The sequence below is a fragment of the Mauremys reevesii genome, linkage group 19, assembly GCF_016161935.1.
Source record: "Mauremys reevesii isolate NIE-2019 linkage group 19, ASM1616193v1, whole genome shotgun sequence".
In the NCBI taxonomy this organism is placed as follows: Eukaryota; Metazoa; Chordata; order Testudines; family Geoemydidae; genus Mauremys; species Mauremys reevesii.
The window spans coordinates 407,318-424,859 of record NC_052641.1 but is presented as its reverse complement, the minus strand read 5'-3'; the positions used below and the strand labels follow the sequence as shown (position 1 = coordinate 424,859).

General features: G+C 55.6%; 1 non-coding gene across 1 annotated transcript; it reads left to right on the top strand.

Moving 5' to 3' along the window:
• The first annotated feature begins 14,724 nt into the window (after positions 1-14,724).
• Positions 14,725-14,796, top strand: TRNAQ-CUG. Its single transcript has one exon. It is a non-coding gene; the product is annotated as a tRNA-Gln (tRNA).
• The last annotated feature ends 2,746 nt before the right edge of the window (positions 14,797-17,542 follow it).

Here is a 17,542-nt window from a genome sequence, read left to right as displayed (position 1 = left end):
GCTATTAAATTTGTTAGTCTCTAAGGTGCCACAAGTACTCCTCATTCTTTATGCTTAATGATGTACTTCTAATAAAGAATTTAATTCTAATTTTTGCCTAGAGTGACTCTGACTTTCAAATTATATTTAAACATAGGAACTTATGGAATGGTTTAGGAATAAAAATAAATTAACATGTACAGAAATATGAAATAGAAAAACAAATAGGACAATTTCACTGCTCTACATGGGAAATCCCACACAGAGCTTATTTCATCTTGTGAATTTTTCTGCAGACTAAGCTAAGGGGGGGAAAAGAAAGAGTTTCTCTAATTGTTTTAAACCATGGATGAAAAGAACCTAACATGATCACCCTTGATTAACATGCTTATTATATAATATATAAACAGGGAAACCAGGGAGACAACCCTGGGCCATGAAAATAAATAAGGAAGCTTTCACAAGAATCAAAACAAAGCATCATTCAGAATCTGTAAACAACTGAGCCCGCTGATCCTAAAACTCATATTATAGGTAGACATGTACCTCTTTCTCTCTATTTGAAATAGTTAGATAACATCCTTAATGTTTTATTATTCTTCATGTCTCCACATTAATCCTTTTATATTGATAGTTCCCAATGTATCCTCTGCCAAGAAATGGACTTTGTGCAGAGAAAATCCATTTTCTAGTGCCAAAGATATTGATAATTAACATTTATGTCATGAAACTTGTAATACCAGTTTGCTAAAATAAAGCTAAGCTTTTCATTATTATTTTAGAGTTTAATTTAGTCATCCAAGGTTACTCAGCTTCATGTTTATAAATTATACAGGGCAGGGACTTAACTCCTCTTGATCGACCTGTTTTGGAATTATGACTGTACAAGTAAGGAGGTTCATAACCTTGTTTGAATATCTGATCCGGCCTTGAAAGAAGGTGATTTATGGGATCGACAAACCCTCATCATTTCAAGAATCGGCATCTGAGAACAAGATTTTCCTCTATAACACAAAGAGCGGAGCAAATCAGTTAAGTCTCTACTAGAAGCTACAACTTTGTTTATGTAAGAGTCATACAAGGTTACAAGGTCTGAGAATAGTCTGCCAGTAAGAGTATGGATTTTAGAACAAATAAATAGCTACATACTGCATAAAAATTGGAAGTTTTGAAACTACTTGTCTGATAATTCAGCACTAGCCATGCTACAGCATGTTCTAATTTACCATTTGGTATATGCTTTTGAAAATACTGAAAGTACATGCCAGTGGTCAACTAAATCATAGAAAATTCAAGCCCTATTTTACATGATGGGTGAGACATTGAAAACTGCATGACTTAGAAATGCCAGTCCCATTAAAAGTTAATGAGACTTATGTTCCTAAATCACTTACTCTCTTTGAAAATCTCACCCATTTTCGTTTCCAGGGCTACTGCTGCCAATCACCAGTATTTTTAAGATAGTACATTTTTTGTAATTATCTGGCATAATAAAAGCACCAAAATTGTTTCCTGGAGAAAAACAAATCCAGAAACCCTAAAATACTGCAGCACTTCTGTTTCACTTTCTGTACCAATGATGAGAGGATTCTGTGAAGACAGACTTTTTTTTACAGGATCTGAAAAATTTCTATAGTAATCAAACATATATGCCCATATTAAGCACCATAGACTGCCAAATTCCAGAGAAACAGAAAACACTCTAGACTTGTGCATGGAATCACTTTTATGTGTTATTTCAAATGCCCTTCCTGAAGTTCTTATGGTGATCTGCGGAGGGAGGGGGGAAGAATTCTGAAGATAAAAGTCAATTCCAGTGCCATTTCTATGATTGTGGAACCATGGGAAGCCAGGGGCACTGAATTTATCACAGTATTTACATTACTGTTACAAATCCAAATGTTTCACCTATTTTCTAGGAATACTTCACCTTGGTTAAAAAGAACCAAGCAAAATCAAGGTGCAACGGTAATACAATTAGGGCATTACCGATGCACCCAAACTTGTAGATTGTGCAAGGAATATCAGGTTGCAACCTGTATAAGTGCAGGTAACTGTGCAAAAAGGGGCTAAAACTGTTTTTCTTTAATAATTGTATTCTCTGCCATGCATTGTCAGGGACTGAAGAAAGCACATGCCCAGCTTTCATTATCTGAAGATAACCTTCCAAATGTAAACCAGTGCAGACCTGTCTTCCTGAGTCTGCAAACTGGCAGTTCCAGAGCTTCTATTCCGCCTCACAATGCTGCCAAGCACTAGCAGCTTTGGTCAGTTTCACTGCTGTTATTCAGAACCCCAGGGGTGACGGTAAAACTGAGAAAAATGGTGCCTCTTTCAGGAAAAGTAAGTTCAAGCAGAATCAGGCACTGGAGCTATTCATAGAGAAGCTCAATCTCGCTTCCTCCTCCCATGGAGTAGGAGGAGGGAGGATTTCTCCCTTTGGGTCTTGAAAAACAAGAGTGAAAAACAGGGTGCTGGGCTATGGGGAGATCTGTGTGTGTCAGGGCACTGCGGGTCTGTGTGGGGCATTGTGCAGTTATGGTGTGGGGCTGTGGGAAGGGCACTGGGAGGGAGGAAGGAAGGAGGGGAAATCTGTGTGTATTGGGAAACTAGAGAGTGGGGTTTCTGTGTGGGGTGCTGGGCAGCTGTGGTGGGGCTGTGGGCAGGGGTGTGCTGGGCGAGGTGTGTGTGCACAGCACTGTGCATTTGTGGTGGAAGAGTTGTAGGGGTGCTGGGCAGGGAGCTCTGTGGCACAGCATGGGCGCACCCCAATAGGAAAGGGCACGCTGGTAGCACACGGCCAGGCGGACCAGTGTGCCTCTGGCTCCCAACGGGCTGCGCACCTGTGTCTGTCTGTCTCCCCAGCTCCACCAACGTGGCCTGATAGTTCACGCCATGATCTGGTCACCCTCCCGCTCCCTCCATCCTTCACTCCCTCCTCCTGTCCCTTCCTGCATCCCCCAGCCCTGTCCTCTGTCCGTCCCCTGTCTCCATCCGTCCCTGCCTCCTGCATCCCCAGCCCTGTCCTCTGTCCCCTCCGTCCCTGTCCCCAGCCCTGTCCTCTGTCCTGTCCGTCCTCCTCCGTCCCTGCATCCCCAGCCCTGTCCTCTGTCCTCCCCTGTCTCCATCCGTCCCTGCCCTTCGTCCCTCCGTCCCGTCCTGTCCCTCAGCCTGTCCTCCGTCTCATCCGTCCCTGCCCCTCCCGCCCGTCCCTGCATCCCCAGCCCTGTCCTCTGTCCCGTCCCTGTCTCCATCCGTCTCTGCCCCCTTCGTCCCCTCCGTCCCTGCACCCCCCAGCCCTGTCCTCTGTCCCGTCCCCTGTCTCCATCCGTCCCCTCCCGTTCATTTGCAGCCCAGCTCAGCCCCGGTCCCTTTCGCCAGCTGGGGCCGGGCAGCTCCCCTGCGCTGCGATCCAGCACCGGGCACCGCGGAGCACCGGGCAGGCTGTGCAGGGTGGGGAGGATACTCGCATTGCTGACACCTGCCTGCCTCAGGGCTTTCTCCTGCCCGCCGCGAGGATCGCGAGGAGGGCAGCAGCGTGCCGCTGAGAGCCGTGTCCAATTGGCCGGGTGGCTGCCTGCAGACAGCACGGGGGAGAGAACCAGACAGCCCTGTAACGCCGCCGCTGCTCGGGACCCGGATCCACGCTGCTGTGCCACCGAGACCCATCAAGTGCCACGGGAGCGGGGGACACCCCCCCCACCCCATGGAAGTGTCAGGGGCTGCTCGGGCTGGGAGCCCGGCGGAGAGTCCAGCTGGGGAGAGGCTCAAAGGGGGGGGGGGGTAAAAACGTTGCACCAAAAATATGAAAAAGTTGCCAGACAAAAACCCTTTAATTACAGCTCGGACGGGCCCCTCCGGAGCAGGGGGGCGGGGCCAGCCGCGGTCCCGCCGCCGGGCAGCAGCAGCAGCAGCAGGAGGGGGCGGCGCGAGACGGCTCCCGGGGATTCCCTGCTCGCGCCGCTGCCGGGGGGAGCCGCTGCTGCTGCGAGCTGGTGCGCGGGGGGTGGAGGGGGGGGTGTCCTCGCGGGCGGGGCTCGCGCCCAGAGCGCTGACACTGTCCGTTGGGAACTGTCACGCCGCGCGACCGGGCCGCCCCACTTGTGACGTCACCGCCCTCTGTCGCCGCGGCAACCACCAAAACAAACGTTCTCGGAACACGTGGGGCAGGGAGGGGGGTAAGGCTGGGCCGTGACGCAAACAAAGCAGCTGGCTGGCAGCGCGCGGCAATGACGTCACCGAGGAGGAGTCCGCGACGCAGGGGCGGCTCCTCCCCCCGCCCCCCCGCTCGCGGGCAGCGACCCGGCGCCTCGCGCACCTGTGCTGGAGGGGAGGCGGCGGCGGATGCAGGGAGGGGACGGAGGGGGCAGGGACGGATGGAGACGGGACGGGACGGAGGACAGGGCTGGGGGGATGCAGGGACGGGACGGAGGGGACGAAGGGGGCAGGGACGGATGGAGATGGGACAGAGGACAGGGCTGGGGGGATGCAGGGACGGGACGGAGGGGACGGAGGGGCAGGGACGGATGGAGACGGACGGACAGAGGACAGGGCTGGGGATGCAGGGACGGGACGGAGGGGACGGAGGGGCAGGGACGGATGGAGACAGGACGGGACGGAGGACAGGGCTGGGGGGATGCAGGGACGGGACGGAGGGGACGGAGGAGCAGGGACGGATGGAGACGGGACGGGACAGAGGACAGGGCTGGGGGGATGCAGGGAGGGGACGAAGGGGGCAGGGACGGATGGAGACGGGACGGGACGGAGGACAGGGCTGGGGGGATGCAGGGACGGGACGGAGGGGACGGAGGGGGCAGGGACGGATGGAGACGGGACGGGACAGAGGACAGGGCTGGGGGGATGCAGGGACGGGACGGAGGGGACGAAGGGGGCAGGGACGGATGGAGACGGGACGGGACGGAGGACAGGGCTGGGGATGCAGGGACGGGACGGGGGCAGGGATGGAGACAGGGACGGGACCGAGGGGACGAAGGGCGCAGGGACGGATGGAGACGGGACGGGACGGAGGACAGGGCTGGGGGGATGCAGGGACGGGACGGAGGGGACGGAGGGGGCAGGGACGGATGGAGACAGGGGACGGGACGGAGGACAGGGCTGGGGGGATGCAGGGACGGGACGGAGGGGACGAAGGGGGCAGGGACGGATGGAGACGGACGGACGGAGGACAGGGCTGGGGGATGCAGGACGGAGGGGACGGAGGGGCAGGGACGGATGGAGACGGACGGGACGGAGGACAGGGCTGGGGGGATGCAGGGACGGGACGGAGGGGACGAAGGGGGCAGGGACGGATGGAGACAGGACGGGACGGAGGACAGGGCTGGGGGGACGCAGGGACGGGACGGAGGGGACGAAGGGGGCAGGGACGGATGGAGACAGGACGGGACGGAGGACAGGGCTGGGGGGATGCAGGGACGGGACGGAGGGGAGGAAGGGGGCAGGGACGGATGGAGACAGGGGACGGGACAGGGGACAGGGCTGCGGGATGCAGGACGGGACGGAGGGGACGGAGGGGCAGGGACGGATGGAGACGGGACGGGACAGAGGACAGGGCTGGGGGGATGCAGGGACGGGACGGAGGGGACGGAGGGGGCAGGGACGGATGGAGACAGGACGGGACGGAGGACAGGGCTGGGGGGATGCAGGGACGGGACGGAGGGGACGGAGGAGCAGGGACGGATGGAGACGGACGGGACAGAGGACAGGGCTGGGGGATGCAGGGACGGACGGAGGGGACGGAGGGGGCAGGGACGGATGGAGACGGACGGGACGGAGGACAGGGCTGGGGGATGCAGGGCCGGGACGGAGGGGACGGAGGCGGCAGGGACGGATGGAGACAGGACGGGACGGAGGACAGGGCTGGGGGGACGCAGGGACGGGATGGAGGGGACGGAGGGGTAGGGACGGATGGAGACGGGACGGGACAGAGGACAGGGCTGGGGGGATGCAGGGACGGGACGGAGGGGACGGAGGGGGCAGGGACGGATGGAGACAGGACGGGACAGAGGACAGGGCTGGGGGGATGCAGGGACGGGACGGAGGGGACGAAGGAGGCAGGGACGGATGGAGACAGGACGGAAAAGAGGACAGGGCTGGGGATGCAGGGACGGGACGGAGGGGACGAAGGGGCAGGGACGGATGGAGACGGACGGGACAGAGGACAGGGCTGGGGATGCAGGGACGGACGGAGGGGACGAAGAGTGCAGGGACGGATGGAGACGAGACGGGACAGAGGACAGGGCTGGGGATGCAGGGACGGGACGGAGGGGACGGAGGAGCAGGGACGGATGGAGACGGGACGGGACAGAGGACAGGGCTGGGGGGATGCAGGGACGGGACGGAGGGGACGAAGGGGGCAGGGACGGATGGAGACAGGACGGGACAGAGGACAGGGCTGGGGGGATGCAGGGACGGGACGGAGGGGACGAAGGGGGCAGGGACGGATGGAGACAGGACGGGACGGAGGACAGGGCTGGGGGGATGCAGGGACGGGACGGAGGGGACGAAGGGGGCAGGGACGGATGGAGACGGGACGGGACGGAGGACAGGGCTGGGGGGATGCAGGGACGGGACGGAGGGGACGAAGGGGGCAGGGACGGATGCAGACAGGGGACGGGACGGAGGACAGGGCTGGGGGGATGCAGGGAGGGGACGGAGGGGGCAGGGACGGATGCAGACGGGACGGGACAGAGGACAGGGCTGGGGGGATGCAGGGACGGGACGGAGGGGACGAAGGGGGCAGGGACGGATGCAGACAGGACGGGACGGAGGACAGGGCTGGGGGGATGCAGGCACGGGACGGAGGGGACGAAGGGGGCAGGGACGGATGGAGACAGGACGGGACGGAGGACAGGGCTGGGGGGATGCAGGGACAGGACGGAGGGGACGAAGGGGGCAGGGACGGATGCAGACAGGGGACGGGACAGAGGACAGGGCTGGGCGGGACGGGACGGAGGGGACGGGGGCCGGGACGGATGCAGACGGGACGGGACAGAGGACAGGGCTGGGGGGATGCAGGGACGGGACGGAGGGGACGAAGGGGGCAGGGACGGGTGGAGACAGGACGGGACGGAGGACAGGGCTGGGGGGATGCAGGGACAGGATGGAGGGGACGAAGGGGGCAGGGACGGATGCAGACAGGGGACGGGACAGAGGACAGGGCTGGGGGGATGCAGGGACGGGACGAAGGGGGCAGGGACGGATGGAGACGGGACGGGACAGAGGACAGGCTGGGGGGATGCAGGGACGGGACGGAGGGGACGAAGGGGGCAGGGACGGATGGAGACGGGACGGGACGGAGGACAGGGCTGGGGGGATGCCGGGACGGGACGGAGGGGACGGAGGGGGCAGGGACGGATGGAGACGGGACGGGACGGAGGACAGGGCTGGGGGGATGCAGGGACGGGACCGAGGGGACGAAGGGGGCAGGGACGGATGGAGACAGGACGGGACGGAGGACAGGGCTGGGGGGATGCAGGGACGGGACGGAGGGGACGGAGGGGACGAAGGGGGCAGGGACGGATGGAGACGGGACAGAGGACAGGGCTGGGGGGATGCAGGGACGGGACCGAGGGGACGAAGGGGGCAGGGACGGATGGAGACAGGGGACGGGACAGAGGACAAGGATGGAGAGACGCAGGGAAGGGAGTGAAAGATGGATGGAGCGGGAGGGTGACGAGATCGCAAGCGTGAACTATCAGGCCACGTTGGTGGAGGTGGGGGGGAGACAGACAGACACAGGTGCGCAGCCCCGTTGGGAGCCAGAGGCACACTGGTCTGCCTGGCCGTGTGCTACCAGCGTGCCCTTTCCTATGTGCCCTAAGTCATTCCTATGTTATTCCATAACATTCCTATGTGCCATAACATTCTTATGTGCTGAATAAGAGCACATAACATTCCTGTGTTCCCCTCCCAACACCAGGAGGGGTGTGTGTGTGCCCTTTCCTATTCTTATGTGCTGATCAGTACTGTGGTAGCAGAACTGAAACTGAAAAGGTAGCAGGCAGGACTATGCACAAAGAGAAAAGGGATGTAGACCTGCCCTTTGTACCCTGCAGGACCTGTGGTCACAGGCCCTTCCTGATTTGGGGGGAACCAAGGAATATAAAAAGTAATCTCTTGTAAATTGAACCAATGTTGTCTGACTGCTAGAGTTGGAATCTTGATACTAATTTTTCCTAGTGATTGTAAGTTATTTACAGTCACCTGGCTGGCCTTTGAGGACTGACAAATCACAGCCAGAAGCTCTTTGATTTTTGGGAAGGCCCCAGATCATTTTGCAGCTGGAGTGGGCAGCACCACTCAGGCTACCGTTGATACACTAGGACTATCACAAGTTCTTCTGCTGAGCATCCAGCATGACGTTTGACCACAAAAAGGGGCAGACAAATAGAAGAGGCAATATAGTATGTAGTGGGCTCAGGGATGAGAACAAAGGACTAATCCTAGCGTTGACACTGGCTCCCACTGTGGCCCTGGTCAAATCACATAGGCCAAAATTTCCATACTTGAGTGCCTATAGTTATGTACCTAAATCATTGACTTTAATAGGGTATTAGAGCAGTGGAAGCTACTCCAGCCATTGATCTTTTCCCATTTTGCATACTGAGGAGGGACAGTGCTTCCTTGTGTCCCCTTGCAGGATTCCCAGCACCCACGTGTTACTCATGTGGGTATTGAACATAAAATTTTCCCCATGCAAAAATACATTTTGTTTTCAAACAATCCAAGGACTTAGTTGACACGGAGAATTTTTTTAGAAAAAGGGCAAAATAGCTTGACATTTCAAAAGAAATCACTGTTTAATTTTCTTTATAGTTCAAACATTATTTTAAAGGAGTTGAACTCAGATGTTCCTGAGGTTTAACAATGACTTGTATACATAGCTCCCAGAATGGAACCTGTGCAAACAAAAATAAACAATAATAGTGTCTTTTAAATTCACTGTATTTTTAAAGACACACAGAGGAGAATCAGCCAGGCTGATTCATTGTATTTTCCTGTGCTGATGAAGGAATTAGAGACAATAACAGAGCTTGACAAAACCAGCTAAAGCCACCAAACCAACTGGAGGGTTAAATCTATCAATCAGCAGTAAATATGAAATATAGGGGTGGGATCAGGGCGATGCCCTGGGAGAAGCCCAGAGAACTCCTCTTCCCCAATTGTCAGAAGAGGGAAGGTGCTGGGATTTTTATCCAAATGCCCTCCTGAGTCCTGTTTAGAGATTCAGGTTCTTTAACATTATAGCTGTCCCAAGTTTGCATAGTGCAATGCTTGAATTTACATGAAGAGAAAGTAGAGAGTAAGTAGGAAAGTTCTTCCAATTTTAAACTAGATGTATATTAAATTAAATCTGTGCTAATTAATCAGATGCATAAAGAGTATTTAAGACAACAGCTCAGCCCCTCTCACCCACCCTCTCTCCATCACCATTGTCAACTTTCTCTGGATGTGTTTTTATGGATAAACTGAACTGATCTGACTGGCTGAATCAAACAATAAGTTGTTCTAAACGAATCACGATGCTTCAGGTCAATAACTGTTTGGGAAACATCTGTTACGTTACTGCTTCAACATTCAGCTGAGAAAATTATTAGATATATATTCTGATAATTTGAACAGAAACAAAGTCATCGTAACAGAACATTGAGAGAGGATCAAAGCCTTAGGTTTTGAAAATAAATATCACACGTCAACATTTTTTCCATAAATGCTTCGGCAGCGGGAGACCATTATCCTAAGATAACATTCTCCAGCAGAGAGATGATCTCTTAATTAGAGCAATATGTAAACTACTTTAGGATGCTTGATATAAATCCTGCAAACTGATTCATTGATACTTTTACTAAGATGAATTTTGATATCATGGGATGAAATCCTGGCCCCACTGCCACACCCCTCCCTTGCTGGGCTAATGTCCTGCCCGTGGCCAGGCACTTTGGAGGTTTGAGCTACTCCCTGTGGATCACCCCACTCAAGGAGCGTTCGTTCTAGGAAGCAAGCCGGCTAGACAGGAAAACATCAGACGCTGCTGCTCCCAATGCTACACTCAGTTTTTCAGAAATTAGTCGACTTTATGGCCAGAAGAGACCATTAGAGCATCTAATCTGACCCCCTGCATATCACAGGCCTCCTGTATGCAGGCCCGCCCAGAGGGGGGGGGCAAATGGGGCAATTTGCCCCAGGCCCAGCAGGGGCCCCCACGAGAGTTTTTCGGGGCCCCTGGAGCAGGGTCCTTCACTCGCCCGGGGCCCTGGAAAACTCTCATGGGACCCGGCCCCAGAGCTTCTTCGCTCCCGGTCTTTGCCTGCCAGGGTCCTCTCTGGGACAGAAGGACACCCCCCACCACCACCGAATTACCGCCGAAGCGGAACCTGCCGCCGGAGTGCAGCCGGGTCTTCGGCGGGGGGGGTCCTTCCGTTCCGGGACCCGCCACTGAAGTGCCCCAAAGGCCCGTGGTGGGGGCTGCACTTCGGGGGCGGGTCCCGCTTCGGCGGTAATTCGGCGGTGGGGGGCCCCCGCTGTGGGTCTTTGGGGCACTTTGGCAGCGGGTCCCGGAACGGAAGGACTCTCCGCCGCTAACTTACTGCCAAAGCGGGGGCCCCCCGCCACCGAAGACCCTGGACCCCCAGAAACCTCTGGGCGGCCCTCGATTTAACAGGGGTTTGTTTCAACTTATTGCCCGATTAAAATCTATGGCTAAAAGGCAGCCACTGTTGTTAGTACTTGTACCTGTGTTTGGTGCCACCTCCTTTCCCTTTGGCCTTGTAGTTGACCAAGGGCAAAGCTGAACATCTCCTCAGACACCAGGGAGTGTTTATGTCCATTCCTGCGAGCTACACCGGGTTTGATGTTGCTGCTTTCAATCCTCTGGCTCTGCCGGATAAGGAACAATTCAGGCTGTCACTGAACTGAAGGAGGAAGATCAGTTTTTGACAGGGAGAGGGACGCCTCCTCTTCAAGGTGTTTGGCTGGCTGGCAGTCCTGATCCCCAGATCTCGCCCGTGGGGCTCCAGCAGTTTGGGGACCGGATCTCTCCCTTGGCCCCACCTGCTGCCTCCAGGCGCTCCTCCCCAGGGGCCCCAGCAGTGCAGCGGAGCTGAGCAGCATCTGCCTGCTCGCTCCAGTGGCTGTCGGCCCCTCCCCATGGCAGGGCAGGGTGGGGCTGGGCCTCCATGCGCTGCCCCCACCCCGAGCCCCTGCAGCCAATGGGACACTGCGGGGGTGATGCCCGGGGGCAGCAGAACGTTGAGGCCCCCCAGCCCACCCCACCTTGGAGACCCAGGTAAGCGCCTGACTCCCTCCCAGAGCCTGCACCGCCACCCCCTCCCCACATACCCCCTCCTCCCTGCAAACTCCCTCCCAGAGCCTGCAGCCCGGTCCACACACACCTGCCCCCAACTCCCTCCCACAGCCTGCACCCTCTCCCTCCACACACACCCTCCTGCCCACCCTAATCTCCCTCCCAGAGCCTGCACCCCCACCCCTCCTCCTGTTCCCCCTACTCCCTGCCCCAGCCCAGAGCCTGCACCCAACACCCAAACTCCCAGAGCCGTACAAGGAATTTTTGTGCCCGAGGCAAGGGCCAGCTCCAGGCTCTTTGGCTGCGGGTCCTTGATCCCTGTCGGAGGGAAGGACCTGCCACTGAATTGCCACCGCCGCTTCATTCATCCTTCGGTGGCAATTCAGCAGTGGGTCCCTGAGTCCCTCTCGGAGAGAAGGACCCACTGACGAACTGCCGCCGAAGAAGTGGCAGCGGAAGCGCCTCTGATCGTGGTAGAGCTGCGCCCCTCCACTTTCTGCATCCGAGGCAAGTGCCTCACTCGCCTCGCCCATGTTACGGTGCTGCAAACTCCATCCCAGAGCCTGCACCCCAGAACCCCCCCCCACCCAAACTCTCTTCCAGAGACCAGCCTCTCACCCCTTCTGCACCCAAACTCCCCCCAGAGGCTGCACCCCTCCTGCACCCCAATCCCCAGCCCCAGCCCAGGGCCTGCACCCTAGACCTCCTCCTCACCCACACTCCCTCCCAGAGCCTTAGGCAGGTGGGGGGTGGAGTTTTGGGGGGCTGGTTCTGGGCGGTATGAGTGACATTATTGGCCCACTGGGAGGATTGGAGGACTGGCCCTGGCCCTAAGGTAAATTGAGGTTGAGACCCTGCTTTAAGGGATTGGAGCAATGCTGGAGAGACTGACGGGCAGGAGCTGGGGAGCTGTGTGTGCTCCAAGGAGAGTTGTTGTGCTCTGGTGACACAGAGCGGGGTGGGAGTTTGTAAGCTGTGGTGTTTGTATAGAGATAAAGTTTACTAACCCCAGGTTAAAAACTGTTCCTGCTCTGGGCTATACAGGATGTTCTCTGTTGAGAGTATAGCTCAGTGGGTGAATGTTTCCTGTAGGGTAATGGGTTCCTAGTTCCACTCCAAATGAGTCCCTTAAAGAAACTTTTTCAAATGAAAATCGATTTCCACACCCATCTCCAGTATGTTCAGGAGTTCGCTGAAGTTGAGGGGGGCTTGAAATGAATTTAAACACTATTTTCCTATGCAAATGAATAAAGACCTAGCAGAGCTGCCCAGCAGCTGAATTCAGTTCCAGTCCTCAGCGTCTCTAAGAGGGACACTCGGTAGCTGAGGCATGTGGGACACCTCTGGGATGATGACAGGAGAAAAAATGCTGGATTCAATGAAAGCTGAGACCATAGGAGGAGAAGGTGAATGGCAACACCACACATAGTCATAACACTCAGACACGGGCTTCACTGTCACTACCCCTGTGTTTTCCATCATTTATATCCAGGGGTGAAAGTAACTTACAGGACTTACCGGTACTGCCGGAGTCCCGAGGGGGCGTGGCCTCATCCAGAAGGGGCGTGGCCTCATCTGGGGGGGCGTGGCCTCTCAAGATTTAAAGGCCCTGGAGTACCAGCTGTGGCTGGGAGACCAAGGGCCTTTAAATGAACCAGGGCCTCCCAGCTGCAGAGGTAGCCCTTTAAATTCTGGCCCCAGCCCAGCCACCAGAGCCGCGGCCGGGATTCAAAGGGCTCTGGGCTGACCGCAGCCGCAGCAGCCCAGAGCCCTTTAAATCCGGCCCCAGCCTGGCCGCCGGAGCCGCGGGTGGGGGGTTTAAAGGGCTCTGGGCTGCCAGCTGTGGCGGGGAGCCTAGAGCCCTTTCAATCCCCACAGCAAAAGCCGGTGCAGTCCGGCACGGCGTATTGGCTCTTGCCGCTATGCCGTACCAGCTTGTACCAGCTTACTTTCACCTCTGTTTCTATCCTAAGGAACACACCTCCCCTCCCCACGCACTGTCACACACAACCTTCTCCCTTGAGCCCCATCCAACCCTCCCCCACACACGCCACGGGACACAGCCTCTCGGTGACTCACCCCGATGGGGGCTTGTCTCTGCATCTCCCCAACAGGGGAGCACGGAGCCGAAAGGGCCACAGGAGACCAGTGGAGCTAGGCAGGGATAGAAAAGACTTCCCCTCCCTTTCCTTCCCCTCCCTGAGTCCCGTTAATCTCACCCATCAGATGCTCCAGCACCAGGTGGGCTCAAAGCACCAACCTTCCCCTGAGCAACGGAAGGGGGAACCAGCTCTTTCACATGGAAGGAGGCTCCCCACCTCTGCTGCTGCCATTCTGCAGCCTTTCATATGGATTTGTATTAGCTAATGCAACCCCCCCACTCCTCTAATCCAGCCATGAAACATGAGACAAGCTCCTGAAAGCAGGGCCCAGTGGTGCAATGGGTTAGTGCCCAGGACTTACAGAGCAGTGCTGAGTGGAGTGATGCTGAGGTTGTGAGTTCAAACCTCACCTGCAGCCCTAGTTTCCTTTAAGCAAATGGCTTCTGCCAATCAGTTTGCCCTGCAGAAAATACAATTCCTGCTCAGAAGACACTGAGGTCCCCTTGCTTTACAGAGAGCAGGGCAGATTCCACAGATCTACCAGGCTCTGCCCTCCACCAGCTGCCTGTGTCAGGAGGGGTCAGGCAGAGCCCAGAGCACTGCCCCTGACTCCCTCTCAGTCTTTGCTCCCCAAACCACCTGTGTGCTCACCCACTTCGCTGTGAGACTCAAACCCTGCCTGGCTTGCTGTATGCTGGTGTGGTTTTCATCTGTCACGTTGATGTGCATGTGGGTCCTGTGTGATTTTGGTGGATGTCTTGCATAGTTCTGTGTGCATGGATGTGTGTATGATTTTTGCATTAATATTGTTTTTTGCTTTGTATTCTTTTGATATGTGGGTTTTGTGTTTCCTGTTGTGGGCTTTTGCTGTATTTTTGGTGTGGATTTGTTCTTTCTATATTTTGTGAGGTTTTCCTTTTTGTGTATATGGCTCTGTGTGCTGTGTGGGTTTGGTTTTGTTATGTCTGTGTGGGCCTGTGCAGTGTGTGATTTTCTCATTCTCTGTGTGCGTGTTTGTCTCTCTGTTTGTATCTTCATGTGTAAATTCACTGGAACTTTTCAAAATCTGCACAGCTTTGCCAATTTTCACCAGGAATTTTTCTCCATTAACAAATTCTCACTTGTTCCCTACCCGTTGGTGACCATTGCCCCAGGGGCCTGTCAGTCTCAGGGTCCTGATTTCCCATTGGCCCTTCCCCCTTCTATTGGGACTGGGAACTAGCCAACCAAACCCCACTAAGTTTTAGTAAAGGGCCAACAGTCCCTTACACAAGCCAGCCCTGTGAGAGTCTCCAATGTCCCAAGAGACCAATACAAGCTGGTCCCATGGTGTAAAGGGCAGCACTCAGGACTCTGAATCCTGCAATCTGAGTTCAAATCTCAGTGGGACCTTGTGTTAGCTGGTGGTAAAGATCTGGTGCTCAAAGTGCTTTCTTGTCTCCAGCTATACAAAAGTGGGTCGTTAACTCCTTTTCCCCACCAGAGCCAGGTCTTTGGTGGGGTTTAGAAGTGGCTCTAGTGGTTGGGATTCTCACTGCTTCACCTGATGCCCACAAGTCTGGTGCTTGTAGCCACACTTTTCCTCTTGCTCACATGGCACTTGAAGAAAGCAGTGCCAGGGCCAGGCTTGATAGGCAGGAGGGAGGCAGAGTCCCAGGCTGGAGCCCAGCACACCTCTCCTCCTCTGGGCACCTGGAGCAGAGGCGGCTGGTGCTGACAGCTCTGAGGGAAGGCTTATAAGCCACAGAGTGACTGAGGGCGGGGCTAGACGAGGGCAGGACCATGCCTATGTGTGGCCAGCAGACAGGCAACAAGACTCCCGGCCAGCCTGCTCCCTGCCATGCCAAACCCCACTGAAGGCCACCCGCAGACCACCATGCGGGCGGCTGCTGATGCTCTGTGTCCAACATCAGTAGACGGTAGGAAAGCAGGGCCAGCCCCTGGTGGGGCCTCTTACTGTTCCCATACTCCATGCTCACTTTTGCAGTGGGGCAGGAGATGTTATCCCAAGAGGCTTTTCTCCAGCTGGTGAGAAGCAGAGAAACATCCAGGCTCCCAAGGCGCTATGTAGCAACCCCTCAAGCACAGGGACAGAGGGAAACTGCTCCACACGCTAGCCCGGCAGCCGTCCATTTCCTTTGGGAATTCAGGAATAGCAAAGGCTAGACTGGAAGCACCTGGGGCTCATGCCCCAGCCTTTGTGACATCCAACCCCAACTCTTCCCGGGCTCTAGCTGAAGCCAGAGCATTGGCCTGAGCGGCCAAGAAGAGGTTCCAGATTTGAAAGGAGCAGGACTTTCAGCATGAAGGTAAAACTGCATCAACGCAACCACAAAGGGACTTGACCTCAAGTTTTTGATTCAAAGTCAGGCACCTTATCCGTTAAGCCATGCGGGCGCCTACTTCATGCACTTCTTGGAAAAGGTGGACACTGTGGGTACGTCTACACTACGGGACTATTCCGAATTTGCATAAACCGGTTTTGTAAAACAGATTTTATAAAATCGAGTGCGCGCGGCCACACTAAACACATTAAATCGGTGGTGTGCGTCCATGGTCCGAGGCTAGCGTCGATTTCTGAGCGTTGCACTGTGGGTAGCTATCCCGTAGCTATCCCATAGTTCCCACAGCCTCCCGCCCCTTGGCATTTCCGGGTTGAGATCCCAGTGCCTGATGGGGCAAAAATCATTTTCGCGGGTGGTTCTGGGTACAGCCTCACCCCTCCCTCCCTCCCTGACAGTGGCAGACAACCGTTTCGCGCCTTTTTTGCTTGGTGAACCGTGCAGACGCCATAGCACAGCAAGCATGGACCCTGCTCAGCTCCATACCGCAATCGTGGATGTTTTAAACACCTCGCGCACTCGTGCAGTATATGCTGAACCAGGACCTTCGAACCGAGGCGAGTAAGAGGCGGATACGGCAGCGCCGGCGATGAAAGTGATGAGTACGGGGACAAAGAATTATCTAAAACATCGGTCCCCGGAGCTTTGTAGATCCTGATGGTAATGGGGCAGATTCTATCCATTGAACGCCGATTTTGGGCCCGGGAAACAAGCACTGACTGGTGGGACCGCATTGTGTTGCAGGTGTGGGACGATTCCCAGTGGCTGCGAAACTTTCACATGCATAAGGGCACTTTCATGGAACTTTGTGACTTGCTTGCCCCTGCCCTGAAACGCCATAATACCAAGATGAGAGCAGCCTCACAGTAGAGAAGCGAGTGGCGATAGCCCTGTGGAAGCTTGCAACGCCAGACAGCTACCGGTCAGTCGGGAATCAATTTGGAGTTGGAAAATCTACTGTGGGGGCTGCTGTGATGCAAGTAGCCAAAGCAATCACTAAGCTGCTGCTACGAAAGGTTGTGACTCTGGGAAACGTGCAGGCCATAGTGGATGGCTTTGCTGCAATGGGATTCCCTAACTGTGGGGGGGCGATAGATGGAACCCATATCCCTATCTTGGCACCGCAGCACCAGGGCACCCAGTACGTAAACCGGAAGGGGTATTTTTCAATGGTGCTGCAAGCACTGGTGGATCACAAGGACGTTTCACAAACATCCACGCGGATGGCCAGGGAGGGTTCATGACGCTCGCGTATTCAGAAGCACTACTCTGTTTAAACGGCTGCAGCAAGGGACTTACTTCCCAGACCAGAAAATAACAGTTGGGGATGTTGAAATGCCTGTCGTTATCCTGGGGGACCCAGCCTACCCCTTGATGCCATGGCTCATGAAGCCATACACAGGCAGCCTGGACAGTGGTCAGGATCTGTTCAATTACAGGCTGAGCAAGTGCAGAATGGTGGTGGAATGTGCATTTGGCCGTTTAAAGGCTCGCTGGCGCACATTACTGACTCGCTCAGACCTCAGCCAAACCAATGTCCCCTATGTTATTGCTGCTTGCTGTATTCTCCACAATCTCTGTGAGAGTAAGGGGGAGACCTTTATGGCGGGGTGGGAGGCTGAGGCAAATCACCTGGCCGCTGATTACGCGCAGCCAGACACCAGGGAGATTAGAAGAGCACACCAGGAAGTGGTGCGCATCAGAGAAGCTTTGAAAACGAGCTTCATCAATGGCCAGGGTACAGTGTGACTGCTGTGTTTGTTGATGAACACCCAACCCCCTTGATTGACTCAGTC